This window comes from Halichoerus grypus, chromosome 13 (assembly GCF_964656455.1).
Source record: "Halichoerus grypus chromosome 13, mHalGry1.hap1.1, whole genome shotgun sequence".
NCBI classification, from domain to species: domain Eukaryota; kingdom Metazoa; phylum Chordata; class Mammalia; order Carnivora; family Phocidae; genus Halichoerus; species Halichoerus grypus.
Window position 1 is genome coordinate 51,114,556 of NC_135724.1, and position 17,610 is coordinate 51,132,165.

At 37.9% G+C, this 17,610-nt stretch overlaps 1 non-coding gene across 1 annotated transcript; it reads right to left on the reverse strand.

The window, feature by feature from the left end:
- Window positions 1–2,607: 2,607 nt before the first annotated feature.
- On the reverse strand, window positions 2,608–2,738 carry LOC118555722 (small nucleolar RNA SNORA51). The gene has a single exon (XR_004927124.1). It is a non-coding gene; the product is annotated as a small nucleolar RNA SNORA51 (small nucleolar RNA).
- Window positions 2,739–17,610: the final 14,872 nt, after the last annotated feature.

The following is a 17,610-nucleotide window of genomic DNA, read 5'->3' on the forward strand; positions in this document are numbered from 1 at the left end:
TATATTGCTGTTTTAAGAAAATCCCTGGCTGTGATTTCTTCTTGATCTTTCTTTTAGGGAGAATTCCTTTCTTGTCATTTTGTATGTTTCCTGTTCCTGAGAATAATGCTGTATTAAGAAGGGCTCATACACTGTCCAGGGTATAGCACTCCAGGAAGTGTTTCTATTGTATGCTGTGTGCCCTCTGCTGTTTCATTTTGGCTGCCCTTTCCCACAGGTCAGTCTTCTGCAAAGTTCCACCCTGCTTGCAATGGGGAGTGTTTGGGCCTTTAACTAGGTGTGCTTTGATTTGTTTGTTAAAATAAGCCTGGAAAAAAAGAAAGGCTGAAAGAAAAGTCTAATCCCCCCCCCCAAAAAAAAGAAAGGAAAAGGAACAAAAACAAACAGACAGACAAACAAAAACTATAAGTCTGATTCCAAAGAAAAAGAAAGGGGGAATAAAAGAAAAAGAAAAAAAGAAGCATGATCAAAAAAAAAAAAAGAAGAAGAAAAAGGAAGGAAAAGGAAACCAAAACACAAACAAACAAAGAAAAAACTATAAACCTGATTCCAAAGGAAAAAAAGAAGAAAAAAGAAAAGAAAAAAAAAAAAAGCCTAGTCATATTTCCACCAGGACTGAAGCTGACATTTTGGAGCACTCTATGATCAGTATACTTGGTGGATGAGAGGTGCCTGTGCTGGTCTTCTGGGAGAGAGGTGAGACGTGCTGGCTCACAGTCAGACCTGCCCTAGTAACCATGCACTTGCAAGGTACAGAGGGGTGGGGTTTGGTGTAAGCAGCTCCCACCTCCACTGGGGGCACTGTGTTGCTTACTGAAGTCTGACCCTGTCGGTGGCAATGGGGAAAATGGCACCACCACACTCTATCCCCTTCTCTGGACAGCATCTTCTGTCAGAGCTCTGACCTCACCCCATCTGTGCTTGGGGCTGTGAGTGTGCCCAGTGCCACAGCTCTCCTGTGTTTTATCTCTGGCATGTGGCTGGGATTCAAAACGCCAAATCTTAAAGGACTGGGCATGGCACGGACCCATCCCCTCCTCCAGAGGACAGTCTCGCCACACTATGTCTATGCCATTTTGTCCCAGAGAAAGTCACACACCTGCACGGATGCCCAGATTCTATGGTGAAGCACAGCAAAAGCAGCAACCAGGTTATTTGCCCTCTGTGCACCTCTGTCCCCTGCCAATGAACAGCCACTCAAAGGTGCCTGCAGAGTCTTTTGCCCTTGGAGAGGCAATATAACCTCTTTCATATGTACTCCAGGAAGGTTAATGTTCTCTCCCAGTGCAACCCAGGGGATCCTATACCAGACTGTCCACTCCCAGGCCTGTGCCCTCCTTCTCCCCAGGAGCACATGTTCCAGCCCAATTCTGGCAAACGTATCAGACCTCTAAAATCTCAGAATTTGAGCTCCACAGCTGCTTGCAAAACCCTGCAACACTCAGTTCCTTTTACTTCCTAGTCAGTGGTCCCGAGGAGGTGTTATTCTTGCATGAACCCAACGTGCCACTCTCTCTCCCCCTCTCTCTCTCCCTTCTCTCTCTCTGTGGAAAGGGTTCCCTGCCCTCTGCAGCAATGGGATTTTCTCTCCCCCAATTTGCATCCACACACCTCACACCTGCCATGCTTTCTCCCTCCAACTATGCATATCATTCTCCCAATCTTCAGATCAATTTCCCAGGTATTCCAAATGATCTGACATCAATCCAGCTATGTTTGCGGGATGAGGCAAACCCAGAGTCCCCCTAATACTCTGCCATCTTAACTCCTCAACTCACATCTTCTTTAACCATTCATCAGTCTATGGACATTTGGGCCCTTTCCATAATTTGGCTATCATTGACAATGCTGATATAAACATCGGGGTGCATGTATACCTTCAAATCAGTATTTTTTTACCCTTTGGGTAAATACCAAGTAGTGCAATTGCTGGATTATAAGATAGTTCTATTTTTAACTTTTTGAGGAACCTCCATACTGTTTTCCAGAGTAGCTGCATCAGTTTGTGACAAGAAACCATCAAAATCCTAGAGGAGAACACAGGCAGCAACCTCTTTGACATCAGCCATAGCAACTTCTTACTAGACATGTCTCCAGAGGCAAGGGAAACACAAGCAAAAATGAATTATTGGGACTTCATCAAGATAAAAAGCTTCTGCACAGTGAAGGAAACAATAAAACTAAAAGGCAGCCTACATAATGGGAGAAGATATTTGCCAATAACATATATGATAAAAGGTTAGTAACCAAAATATATAAAGAACTTATCAAACTCAACACCTAAAAAAAATTTTTTTAAAGGGGAAGGGATAACTTAGCAAGATATTAAGAAGGAAGAAAGACTCGGGGATCAAACTTCTTCTGCACTTGACTTGAGTCTCTGGTCCTTAGACAAGTGGTAGGCCCATCCTCAGAACTACCAAATATGTCTCAAATTTCTGTCCCTCCTCCCCCACCCTTGCTTTGTTTAGGGTCGCATCATCTCTTCCCCCAGTTACTATATCTTAACCAGTCTTCTTTCTAGTGTCTCTCCATACCACCTTCCACACAGCTATTAAACAGATATGTTTTTTTTGTTTGTTTTTTGTTTTTTGTTTTTTGTTTTTTCCATGTCCCCCCATTCACAATACAGACCAGGCAAAGAGCCTGGGCTGGGGTGTATATGGGTGGATTTAGTCTACCTCCTCTTTCTGTACAGTCAGTATAAGAACACAGCCTGTGGTAAGCACTGGGAGGCTAACAGATATGTTAAAGATATATTTCTGGCCATGCCACTCCTTTGCCTAGTAGCCATCAGTTAGACCTCATGGTCCTCATAATAAGTCTAAACTTCTCAGCAAGAAATAGAAAGTTGTCATGATCTGCCCCCACCTATTTATCTAGCCTAATCGCTCGTTCACTTAGTCCTCTCAACTTGAACTTTTGCTCTCATTCTGCATATGACTTCTAGTCCATTGAACATGCTGTGCATTCTCTCACCTCTGGCCCATTATTCCAAAGCATCTGGAATTTCTGTCCTCCTGCAAGGTGGTGTAGTGATGGATGAGGTCAATTTTCTCTTGTCTTAAAAATTGCAATTCATCTTTTCCATGTAATTTCTTTATTTTAGACAATAAAAGAACAGTTTGTGATAAAATGTTCATAACAGCAAAATGTTCATCAAATTACCCTAAGGTTTATTTAGAAATGTTCTTATCTATCCCTGGGACTATTTTCTAATCATTCCTGAAAATTATTTCCTAAACTATGACACTCCTTTTGAGTTAAATGAAGTGTGTATATTTGTATATACGGCACCTTATGGAAACTACATTTTATGCTGTTGGGATGAATGCAGTAGCTGTCTCACAGACTGAAACAAAATGTTCTATAATTATAATACAGAAGAACTGGTAAAATAAACTTGAGAACTGTAACTAAGGGCTCACCATGCCTCTAACTACATGTTCAGTTTTCTTGTACATTATCTCACAGTTTAAAAAGTTAATTTCTTTTCTCTATAAGTGCTCTGAATAGAATAGTATTATTTTTACACTGAAAAATTAATAGAATGTAGTTTTTTCTATGGGACCAGAAGGAGAGATTTAGGTTAGTTTTCAAAGAACAGACACCCACCAGAAGCAGCTCTCATTGAATACCTTTAGTCTCAAACTGACAGGTCTGCTGGAGACAACTGGAGTTATGACTACAGCCAACAGGTGCACTCACTCAAACTTCAGGGTTGGCAACCCAGCACAGAGTACTGGATGGTTCACACACACTCACACTAACACTCATGTGCACTTACCAAAAGATCCTTCTTGCTTGGCTCTTACCACCACTTGACTACACTCACTGCAATTCTGTGCATCCTCTCTATTCTAATGGAGGCTGTTTTTCCTCTTATATCCCACCGTGCTCATAATCAGTATCTCCTGTACTCCTCACTGCTTCTTCCAGATCATCACTTCCCCTTCCAGTGCAAAGTCCCTCCTCCCCTAAGCTTACCATTTGGCAATATCATCTCTTCTTTATTTTCAATGTAGTTTATTGAACTCCTGGCCATCCTCCCCCATTCACTGAAGACTTTAGTTCCCTCCATCATCTCTGACACCTTAATGTCCACATAGATGACATTCCTAATGTCCTTACATCAATTCTTTGACCTCTTTATTTCCAGTTATATTTTCTTCTGCTTTTCCTCAGCAACCCACTTTCAAAAATCACAACAGGAACACACTACAGCCAACCAAAATCAATAGTCTGACTATAACCTTTTTTCCTGCCTCTTTTGTTCAAGTGCATCTCCTTCAGCAGTCCTCAGCCACAGGGAACCCTTCATTTTCTCTTGCTAGCCCCTATGGTCTTCACTTATATCCTTACTCAGTTTATTTATTTTTTTAAATATTTATTTATTTTAGAGAGAGAGAAAGAGTGTGCAAGTGGGGGGAAGGGCAGAGGGAGAGGAAGAGAATCTCAAGCAGACTCCCCACTGAGTGCGGAGCTCGACTCCGGGCTTGATCTCACAACTCTGAGATCATGACCTGAGCCAAAATCAAGAGTCAGACACTTAACCAACTGAGCCACCTAGGTGCCCCTACCCTTATTCAGTTTAGATGGCATAACATTTATGTTAATATTGCCATTCTGTATGTGCCACAACATTGTTCCATTAAGTTAGTGAAATAAACTCACACTCACTACTACAAGGCTTCAAAATCATTTCAAAATTTCTTCATCTTCCAGTTATTTTAAGGTGTTTCCAGGAGGTGCCTCATATGTGTTCAGGAAAAATTTTTTTTTCATGAAGTATAATTGACATATAACATCATATTAGTTTCAGGTGTACAACAAAATGATTCTATATTCGTATATACTGCAAAATGATTACCATAAGTTTAGTTACCCTCCATCATTTTACAGAGTTATGAAACATTTTTCTCATGATAACCTTCAAGATCTACCCTTTTAGCAACTTTCAAATATGTAATACAATATTATTGACTACAGTCACCATGCTGCACATTATATCCCCATGACTTATTTATTTTATAACTGGAAGTTTGTACCTCTTGATCACCTTAACCAATTTCACACATACCCCTACCCCCTTCCTTCTGGCAGCCACCAATCTGTACTCTGTATCTGTGAGTTTTGTTTTGTTTCATTTGTTCATTTGTTTTGTTTTTTAGATTACCTGTACAAATGAAATCATACTATATTTCTCATTTTCTGTCTGACTTATTTCACTTAGCATAATACCCTCAAGGTCCATCCATGTTGTCACAAATGGCAAGATTTCATTTATGGCTGAGTAGTACTCTGTTATGTATGCATGTATCACATCTTCCTTCTCCATTCATTCAGCTGTGGACACTTGGGTTGCTTCCATATCTTGGTTATTGTAAATAATGCTGCAATAAAAATAGGGGTGCATATAGCTTTTCAAATTAGCAGTTTTGTCTTCTTTAGGTAAATACCCAGTAGTGGAATTACTGGATTATATGGTATTTGTATTTTTAATTTTTCAAGGAACCTCCATTCTGTTTTCCACAGTGGGCTGCACCAATTTACATTTTCACCAACAATGTACAAAGGTTCCTTTTTCTCTACATTCTCACCAACATTTGTTATTTCTTAACTTTTTATTTCCAGCTCTTCTGACAAATATGAGGTGGTATCTCATTGTGGTTTTGATTTGCATTTCCCTGATGATTAGTGATGTTAAACATCTTTTCATGTGTCTGTTGGCATTTGTATGTCTTCTTTGGAAAAATGTCTATTCAGGTCCTCTGCCCATATTTTAGTCAGATTATTTTGTTGTTGTTGTTGTTGTTGTTGAATTGTATAAGTTCTTTATATATTTTGGATATTAACTCTTTTGAGTTCACCTTATTTGGAGCTCTCTAGGCTTCCTGAATCTGGATGTCTGATCTTATTCCCCAGGTAAATTTTCAGCCATTATTTTTTTCAAATACACTTCCTGCCCCTTTCTCTCTGTCTTTTATAATGTGAATGTTATTCCACTTGATGTTGTCCTACAGGTTGCTTAAGCTAGCTTCACTTTTTTAAATTCTTTTTTTCTTTTTGCTGCTTTGTTTGGTTAAGCTTTACTTTTTTCTAGGTCACCTATTCTTTCTTCTGTTTCTTCTAGTTTGCTGTTGAAACTCTCTAGTATATTTTTCAGTTCAGTTACTATGTTATTCATCTCTATGACTTTCTGTTTGGTATTTTATATCTCTTTGAGAAGTTCTCACTGTGTTCATCCATTCTTCTCCCAAGTCCAATGAGCATCTTATGATGATTACTCTGAGCTCTTTATCAGGTAAATTATTTATCTCCATTTCATTAAGGTTTTTTTCTGGCATTTTATCTTGTTCTCTCATATGGAATAGATTCCTCTATTTCTTCATTTTGCTTGACTCTGTTTTTTTTCTACATATTAGGCAAAACTGCTATCTCTCCCAGTCTTAAAGGGGTGGTCCTGTATAGGAGATAAACCTTATCATTGAAACATGCCCTAGCTCTTGGTTGTCTCTCAAACTTTTTGATTGTCTAAGCAGACTGATTTACTCTTGATAGGTCTCAGTTATTGATAGGTCTCAATTGTGTGCCAAGATCTGTGAGTGTTACAGAGGGAGGGATCTCAGTCAGCACCTAGATTCAGGCTGATTGGAAGCTAGTCCCTCAGGCAGCCACTTTTAAGGTATGCAAATATATACAGTTCTGTGGGACAGCAATTATAGACCCTGCTGGACTCCAGACCAGGGAGTCTGGAGATATTCCCGTGGCAACAGTTCTAAAAACTGGCAGCTTTGATGGGGCCACAGGAGCAGTGCTGGAGTGGACACATCCACTGTTGCTAGCAGGTTAGGAGGAGGGTGCAAAAATGGCTCCTACTAATGCTGGCACTAGCAAGGTAGAGGGAGAAAGTAAAAATGGTGACCACCAGTGCCTCTGTCCCTGAGAGAGTCCCAATAGGCTCCTGCCCCTCTGGCAGACAATTTAAGGTTAAAAAATGAATTTCCTTCACAAGTTGTCTAAGTGTTTTTCATACTGCTACTTTTGTACTGGATCCCAGGGCTAGTGAATTCATGCATGAGCCCTTTAAAAGAGGACAATCCATTCCCTACAGCCCTATGTTCTCCTGGGTTTTAGATGTTTTGGGAGCTTGTCCCTCTGGTGCAGGTCCTAAGGGTTGGTGTGCTTGATGTGGGGCAGAAACACCTCTCTCCTCACAGAGAAACCCTGTATTTGTGATATAACTCCCAATTGTGGGTTGCCACAAGGGGAGGTGGTGGGAGGTTGGTGAGACTTCATCCCTGCCTCTCCTATCCATCTTGATGTGGCTCTCTTTTATGGCTTTTATCCTTTGTTGTGGAGGAGCTGTTGAACTAATTTTCAAGTCTTTTTCAGAGGGAATTGTTCCATATGTAGCTGTAAATTTTTGTATCCATGGGAGGAGGTGAGTTCAGGATCTTCCTATGCTGCCATCTTGAACCACCTCCTAATTAATTCTTAATTACTCATGTTCTCCTTTCTCTCTTGGGTTTGGGTCCCTGTCTCTGTGAATAACAACCAAGGCCTCCCCTGCTGTAGCCACCCCACTGGTGCTGGTTGATGTCCCACTGGTACCCACATAAGATGAGCTGTGCTAAGCTTAACTACATGGAGATTTCAATGCGCCAAGACATGTTGCTGTGCTGGTTCCTGGTGCTGCCCATGGTACTCTCCCCATTAATGCCAATGGGGTCATTTTTGGTTTTGAAGCTGCTCTGACGAGAATGTGAGGAATTCTTCTCATCCCCATTTTTGTGCTACCTTCTGTTAGCATCTGTTAGAGAATTTTTAAATATACCTCTTTTCTCTCCTTCCTCTTACAAGTACCCCTTTTTCTCTAGAGATCAAACACAAACCCATAATAGCCTTTATTACGGACTGAATGTTTGTGTCCCCTCTAAATTCATGTGCTAAAATCCTAACCCCCAATGTGATTGTATTAGGAAGTAAGGCCTTCAGGGGGTGATTAGATCATGAAGGTGGAGTTCTCATAAATGGGATGAGTGCTTTTATAAAAGATACACCAGAGAGCATCTCACCCCTTTGCCATGTGAGGACAAAGCAATACTGTCATATATAAACCATGAAGCAGGCCCTCATAAGACACAGAATCTGCTGATGCCTTGATCTTGGACTTCCCATTCTCCAGAACTGTGAGAAATAAATGTTTGCTGTTTAAGCCACCCAGTCTATGGTATTTTTGTTATAGCAGCATGAACAGACTAAGACAGCCCTGAATTAGTCTGCTGGGGCTGCCATAAGAAAATGTCACTGACTGGGTGGCTTGAAGTCTAAAAGTCTAAGATCAAGGTGCTGATAGAGTTGGTCTCTGGTGAGATTTCTCTCTTCAGTTGGAGACAGGACTTCCTTACTGTGTCTTTACATGGCCACCCCGATGTTTCTAGCAGCAATGTCCACAATAGCCAAACTGTGGAAAGAGCCAAGATGTCCATCAACAGATGAATGGATAAAGAAGATGTGGTATATATATACAATGGAATATTATGCAGCCATCCAAAGGAATGAAATCTTGCCATTTGCAAATACGTGGATGGAACTGGAGGGTATTATCCTGAGGGAAATAAGTCAATCAGAGAAAGACATGTATCATATGATCTCACTGATATGAGGAATTCTTAATCTCAGGAAACAAACTGAGGATCGCTGGAGTGGTGGGGGGTGGGAGGGATGGGGTGGCTAGGTGATAGACACTGGGGAGGGTATGTGCTATGGTAAGCGCTGTGAATTGTGTGAGACTGTTGAATCGCAGACCTGTACCTCTGAAACAAATAATACATTATATGTTAAAAAAAAAAAAAGAAGATAGCATGAAGGGAAAAATGAAGAGGGGGGAATTGGAGGGGGAGATGAACCATGAGAGACTATGGACTCTAGAAACAAAGTGAGGGTTCTAGAGGGGAGGAGGGTGGGGGGACGGGTTAGGCTGGTGATGGGTATTAAAGAGGGCACGTATTGAATGGAGCACTGGGTGTTATACGCAAACAATGAATCATGGAACACTACAGCAAAAACTAATGATGTAACGTATGGTGATTAACATAACATAATAAAATAAAAAATAAAAAAATAAAAAAAAATGGCCAAGCACATGAAAAGACGCTCAACATCATTAGTCATTAGGGAAGTGCAAATCAAAACAACAGTAAGGTATCATTTATTTCATATCTACCAGAAGGGCTATAATTAAAACAATAATAATAAGTTGTGGAAAATTGGAACCCTCATACATGCTGTTGGAAATGTAGAATGTTGCATCCAGTCTGGAAAACATTTTGGCAGTTCCTCAAAAAGTCAGGCAGAATTACCTTATGACCCACAATTCCGCTCCTAGCTATGTATCCAAAAGAACTGGAAACAGACAAACAAATACTTGTACACAAATGTTCTTGGTAGCACAGTTCATGATAACCAAAAGGTAGAAACATGCTAAATGTCCATCAAGGGATGAGTAGATAGACAAAATATGATATATACATACAAAGAAATTATTCAGCCATAAAAAAGAATGCAGTACTGATACATGCTACATCATGGATAAACCTTGAAAACACACTTAGTGAAAGCAGCCACACACAAAAAGTCACATATTAGATACTTCCATTTATATGAAATACCCAGAATAAGTAAATTCATAGAGACAGAAAGCAAACAGGTGGTTGCCAAGGGATGAGGTGAGGGGGAGTGACTGCTAATTGGGTATGAGGTTTTCTCTTGGGATGACAAAAATGTTTTAGAACTTAATAAATATTTAATATTTGGTATATTGGTTTTTAGTTGAGGTGAAATTTACATGACATAAAATTAACCATTTTAACGTGTGCAATTCAGAGGCATTTAGTACTTTCACAATGTTGTGCAATCACTACACTTCTTAAGTTCTAAAATTGTTATACATTATAAACAACTAATTAGAAAATTTAATTTTTGAGGATTCCCATATACTACTAACAAATATTGTAAGACAATTATAAATAAATCCCACAAAAGATATTCTAGACCTCTATGAAACAAAAAAATTACAAAATTTTATTAAAAGAAGAAACTAAATGAATGAACAGGCCATGGTCATAGATATGGAAATTCTATATAATAATTCCTCTAGAATTAGTTCATAAATTTAGTATAATCCTTTCTAAACCATGGCAGTGTTTTTCGTTGATTTTAAAAAGATAATCCTAAAATTCATATTAAAGAAAAAGAGGCCAAGAATAGTCAAAGTAGTTTTAAAGAATATAAGGGAAGGAACTTGCCTTACCAGATAACATAACATATTGAAAAAGTTAAAATTATCAAAATTAGAAAGGCTTTGGGGCAGGGATATATAAATAAGTCAGTAGAACAGAATCAAGAGCTAAAACAGATCTACAGTTATATGAAACCTTGGTGTATGACATGTGACTTTCAAATCAGTGAAGAGAGGATGGTGCAGTAAAAAAAAAAATGCTATCTATATGAAAAAAATAAAACTAGATCTTTCCTTCATTTCATGCTAAAATTAGTTTCAAATTTATTAAAGGCACAAGTATGAAAAGCAAAACTTTAAAAGCTCTGGAAGACAATATGCATTGTCTCTATGTTTGAAAGACTGTCTTATTCAAAAGGCACAAAAATCCCACAAAATAAAGGAAAACTCTAAGAAATTTAGTTGCATTAAAATCCCTGTCTGACAAAAGATCCATTAAAGTTAAAATATAAGCTACAGACTAGGAAATATGTTTCCAACTCATGTAACTGACAATAGGTTTAGATCAAGAATACATAAACAAATAAATACCTAAAACTCAATAATAAAAGACAACTCAACAGAAAAATGGGAGGGGCACCTGGGTGGCTCCGTTGGTTTCGAGTCTGCCTTAGGCTCAGGTCATGATCCCAGAGTCCCTAAATTGAGCCCTGCATTGGGCACCTTGCTCAGCAGTGAGCCTGCTTCTCCTTCAGCCTGTCACCCTGCTTGTTTATTCTCTCTCTCTCTGAAATAAATAAGATCTAAAAAAAAAAAAGAAAAATGGGAAAAGATCATAAACAGGCAATTCACAGAAGAGGAAACATGAATGTATAATAAACAAATGAAAAGATTTTCAATCTCACTAATTTTCAATGAGATGTTTCACATCTCACACAAAATTTTAGTTGGATTATCCAAGAATGGTGAGATGGGGAAATAAGAACAGTTATACGCTGCTGGTGGTGGTGTAAATTACTACATCACATTAGAGAGCTAACAACGTGATTAGCCAGAAAATCCAGAAATTCCTTTCAATATTTATATACCTTAGAAATACATATGTACTCAATAAGATATGTTCCAGGGTGTTTATTGCTGCATGGCTCATAACTGGGGAAATCTGAAAACAACCTTAATATTTCTATCAATTCTGGAATGGATAAATAAGCCATGGTGGACTCATATCATAGAATACAGCGATTAGTATGAAAGAAATACATCTATATGTATCAATATAGGTGAATATTGAAAACAAAATATCAAATTAATAAGGCAAGTTGTAAAAACATTTATAGGATATCACTCATGTAAAATTTAAAAACACTTTGAACAATGCTGTTTTTATGGATACACACAGGCATACGAATAAAGAAAAATATGTGTCAGTAATGGCATAATCAACTTCAGGACATGGTTATCTCTGGGAAGATAACCCAGTGGAATGGAGAAAGGAGACTTAGTTAGAGCTGTAAGCTTTTATTTCCTTAAAAATAAAATTATCTGAAGCAAAATGAAAAACTAATATGTAGTAAATATGAGTGGTAGATGTCTGTCACATAATTTTTTAGACTTTAAAAAAATGCTCCTTAAATATGTCAGAGAAATGGATAAAACACATCTTTCCATTTATTCAACACAGACCCTGTGCTAAGTGTTGGAAAAGCATAGGCAAATAAGTCACAGTCCTTGCTACTGTTGAATTCAAAGTCTCATAGAAGATCGATATATAAATACTTTAATGTGTGACAGTGGCAGATACAAATAACAGCTATAAGTGGAGGATTCAGTGAGCACACAAAACAGGGATCATCAATTCTACCTCAGTAGAATTTCCCTGTACAGATGCTGAAGGTCTTTGGAAAGTAATTACAAGTGGTTTCCCTACCAATGGGAAGAATTCAAATCAAATGCATTGCTTCACATTTTAGCACATTCACAGTTAGAGTTTTATTAGCATTTGTACAAGGAAACTGAGTCATAACACTTTTGAGTCAAGATTTCTTCCTGTAATTTTAAATCTCTGTGCCTTGAAAGAACTTGGGTGAATAAATCCTTGCAGAAGTGCCGGACTTTGGCCCCTAGATATAACAACAGGACTTAATGTGAAAAAAGTTACTAGAGTATAAATTTGGTGAAAGAGGTTATTCAAATTCAGATTCAAGTTGATCCGTAGGATGTATACTTGTCCCAGATGGACAAACCAAGGTCAATTTCTCTGAACTTTGTGAACCCAGTCACCTCTAGGATTGTATTAGGACGCTACTTCCTCATATTATACTGCTGATTATTTTTAAAGGTTCAATCTACATATAAAGCTACCTCTTGGGGGAAGATTTCTCTACTTCAGAATTGCTCAAGGAACACTCCAAGCTACGGGCTCAAATTTTTCCTCATATATTTACATGATCTAGTAGTACTTGGGATGGGATCCATTTATTGTTTATATCATAGAGCTTCCCCTTCTGTCCATAAATTCCTTAATGGTTATTTCAAATGTATGGCAAGCTCTCATCAATAAATTGGAAGCCTTGGTTTCTCAGGTTAGTATTCTATGCAGGGCAGGGCATCCTACCAATGGCCATCATTAAAAATGAGCACTGAGAAATGTGCAGAATTGCTGAAGCATTATATTGTACACCTGAAACTAATATAACATTCTATGTTAATTATACTTCAATAAAAAATAGTGTATGATTGCAGCGTGTATGTGCCTCTCTTTAGCATTGACTTCTCAAAAGAAGAATCAGGTAAGAGTAGTGTGATCATATAATTTATCCAGAATATGTTGTTGTATGTGTGCCAGAAGTTATACTTTTATTTAACACTTAGAAGATTAATACACAGTTGTAAGGTCAACATAAGCCTTCCAATGGAAGTACTTCATTTGGTTTAAGTACATCTTCAGAGACAAATGGGCAATTCCAGGACCTTTACAATGGCAGTGAATCTTCACAACACTGAAATGCCTCCAAAGTTTACAATTAGTGCAATACACACACACACACACATTAAAGGTGTTCAACATTATGTTAAAATGAAAATTTGCATTATTTTTAAAGATTTTTAATGATCGGGCGCCTGGGTGGCTCAGTTGGTTAAGCGACTGCCTTCGGCTCAGGTCATGATCCTGGAGTCCCAGGATCGAGTCCCGCATCGGGCTCCCAGCAGGGAGTCTGCTTCTCCCTCTCCCGCTCCCCCTTCTTGTGCTCTCTCTCTCTCTCACTCTCTCTCTCAAATAAATAAAATCTTTAAAAAAAAAAAGATTTTTAATGATCATTTTTGTTTCTTCATCTCTCCAAATTCAGGAGGCAGAACCAGTAAGCAACACGAAAGCAAAATTTCTATAAAAATGCTTAACATTAGCATAAGATTTTCAGTAAACATCTATAAGTACAAATATTACCAAAAGGCATCAAAGGAGCCAGAACACTTTTCACAATAAAGGAGGTACTATTAAGAATCATGCCAGGAACACAGGCAGTATCCAGGCCTATCCAGGCCACCAGACCACATGATCACCATAGGTGCATTCGTATGGATCTCTACATGGTTATGTATGGTCACACTTCATTCAGGCATTAGGGGTATATTTTTTTATTATTTTATCTAAGAGCATTCTGTAGGAAATTACATTGCTCAATGTTTAGATGTTCTATGAATCCCTTACTGAGGTTTATTTTTATGACCATGATGGGCATTTGTTAACACCCACTTTGAAATTGTTCCAAACTAAAATTCTTGTGGCCATGTTTTGAAGGCCTTGGTCACCCATCTGTTCATGAGCTGGAATAGACTTAAAATTATTTTTAGGAGAAATCTTGGCTTTCTCCTCAGTACTTGCTCAATCCATCACTCCAAGGAGTTGGAGTGGCCTCCTACTCTAACACATGCAAATCCATAATTCTACATGGAAAAATACATTATTAAAAAGATAAGGTATAAATATTATATTGGGGAAAATATGTTCAAAAAAGAATACAAGAGCTCCTACAGAGTGGCAAGCCTTCCCTCCATTCAAAGAACTCTGATACTTACAGGTATGTGGGTCTGCATTTAACCAAAACACAGACTACCCCTCAAACACTGGAGAGGATAATGTCAAACTCACTGCTACTCAGCACTTAGTTAAAAGTCTGATTGGAAGAAATATGTATTCTGCAGAACTGCCTGAATTATATGTTGTTTGTATGTCTTTTAAAACTTGAAAATTCATCCTTAAGAGAACATCGGGACACTTTCCTACCTGGCCTGCATTGCTTCAGCTGCTCATAAAATTCTCCTGCTACACTGTGCTGATTTATTCTGCCAACAGCTGCACAGAGTGATGGTAAAGAAACAGTCCTATGAAGCTTATGATATTTTTGTTGAGGATATTGTTCATTTTATAAACACACCCCTCTTTATGTGGTCCTTTAGAATAAATTCTCTAAGGGCTCAGAACCAGGAATAATTGTGCTATTCTGAAAAACTGATGTTTTATCTCATGGACACTGTGGCACTAAGTGTCTATTTTTGTCTTAGTGTTTGCTGCTAGAAACCTGAAAGCCAAATGGCCCTCCAACAGTGTTTCAGAACTCGTAACATGCATTTTGTGTTCTAACTTCACCTGTCATTGTAGTTTATTGTTCTTTTATTTTCTCTTTACCATAATTTCCTTGCTCATAAAAGCCCTTATGTACTGTACTTGTATTCATGGGTTTGGGGGAACAAAGTAAGGTATCTAAATACACAAATACATACATACATTCAAAAGAAAAAAAGAAAACCGAGAAAACCATCAAGCCTCATTTTATCATCTTGTAACATGAGATGACTGGGTACTGTAATCTAATCTCTCAAGTTCTAATTTTATATAATTCTAAATTTTTGTTTCTCAAACTGGCTCAGCTTCTAATTTCTAACATCTTAAAGCAGCTTCTACTCCTCAATTTCTCCAGCTGCAAAATGGCAGTAATATTTTAGTTTATCCATATTCCTTACAACTACATAAAACAACACAGGCTCCAAAATCTATTTATTTTTCTTTCTATAACACTCATTATAGGTAGCAGGAGTACATATGAACTCTACTGTGGCACTCTAAAATGTCACTTTGAGTCACTTCCTTCTGACAAACTGCTATGGTTAAGCCATCTTTCCCCTGCTCCCCCTCCCCCCAACCCAGCCACCAGCATTAACATCATATCAACCTAAAGAAATCTATTTCTTACATGTCACCTTCTAAACAAGCCATAAAATTTTAATTATCGTATTCTTTGCATCAAGAGCATAACAGAAAGAAAACATCTTTATTCTTTAATAAATGAACTGATACTATTTCAACACTGACATACTAATTCAGTTGAAAGACTTAAAAGGCAAAATACAAAATTACCACATGCAGTGTTTGAGAAGCATCATAGCCTAGTGCTTATGAGCACAGACTGGGTTACAAATCAAACTCCTTGTACTCTAATCCCAGCTCTGCCACTTACTAGCTCCCAACTTCAGCAGAGTTACCCAACATCTCCATGCCTCTATTTTCTCATCTGTGAGATAGGGTAAGTTGATATAAGAACCAAATGAGTTGAAACAAGTAAAGCAACATAGTCAATGTTTATTATCATTACTCAGCCACAAATACTTAATGTATTAATAAGTAACACCCAGAATGAATTGAGCTATCATTGTTCATCCTACAAATACAAATGGAACAAATTTCTTTTTTAATAGGCTTTTTGTTTCCTTTTGGAACAGTAGCAACAACCACTAATCAGTGAGGAATAAGAATATAAGAATATGTAAAATTATTTCAATCACATGCCAATCTTCTCCTGGTAAAATAAAAAACACCACAAATCACAGATGTTTTAAAACATTTATGGAAATATATGCATGACAATTGTTAGAATTTCCCTATCTTCATTTTAAAAACATTTGCAATGGCCCTTGTCTTTTGGAAATTAAATAAAACAAATGATATAAATGGAAGAGGATCAGGGTTTTTAAGACACTCCGATGGCAGTAAATAAATATGGCCAAAGTGGCCCTCTAGCAAATCAATTCTCAATTCTTGGCCCAATTCACTGACATTTACATTTCATCAGTGCTTATCCAGACCATAGAATTAGTAAAACACGTGGCACTTTTTGTGAACTATACTTCATGATTTCCATTTTATCTGACATAACTTGTGTAATTAGAAAAAAAATAATTCATTAAGTAAAAAACATAACCTTTTGATTTTCGGTCACCCAACTTCTCTTTTCTCATAAATATTGAACTGGATATTTGTGTTTAGAGGAAGTCTCTTCTCCTTACTTTAGACTATTGCTACAGCTTTGGTTTTATGTGCCAATTTTTGAAAACAATTCTAGAATTCACACCATGAAACGTGAGTTATATGCCCACAGAGAATTGTTTCAGTTTCCTGAGGGAGATTAATACTTACCCACACCATATGGAAAGCAGCTTCCCAGTTCCCATTGCAGCACACCTATCTGAATATATTTAGTTTTGGTCTAACTTCAGCCCCCTCAATTGATGTAGAAACTGACAACTTCTTAGTGAGATCACTTTTTTGTCTGGTTATCATTCATTAAAGTGTTTAAATCTCTCACATCATTCAGGCTTAACTCTTTCTTCTGGAAGCCAGAATGACTAAAACACAAAACAGACAGCAAACCCTTGGTTGAGAGAGGCTCTATTTGTAGGCATTTCCCAACTTGTCACCATCTCCATATTGAACAGTTCATTTCCCCTAAGTCACTTACAAAATCTCTCTCAGAGTTATACTATAATAATAGGACTTCATTTATGTCATACTTTCAACTTACTATGTATTATAGCTATCATTTAGATTTGTTTTCCTAATACCTCACTAGACTCTGAAGAGGTCAATCTTTGCTCTAGGGTTTCTAGAAAGGTCTAGTTTCCTTATCTTTCTTCTATTACCCACAAAATAATTTTCCTTGCTTCATTTAGTTTAACCTATTTAATTATTCCAGCCAATGGAACTCTTGGAGGCCATCCCGTCATTACTCAGATTCTTCCAAGTGGAATGGTATCATATCTGAGCCACCCCCAGGGTGTAGCTTACTGCTATGGAATGGCACTCTGCTGCACATTCTCACTGCAGATTTCACTATCAGATTTACTGCCAGGAAAAATATCATCTTCAATAACATGCAGCTCATCACAATTGCTTTTTTACTGTTTGCCATTCTTGCTTTTCCTAGCCTGGTTGAGACTCAGGTAATTGTCTTATGAGGTTAATATATCATCATTTTATTCACAAGACCCTCTCTTTCTGACCTTTCTCTTTCTCCCCACTGAAGAGTAAACCA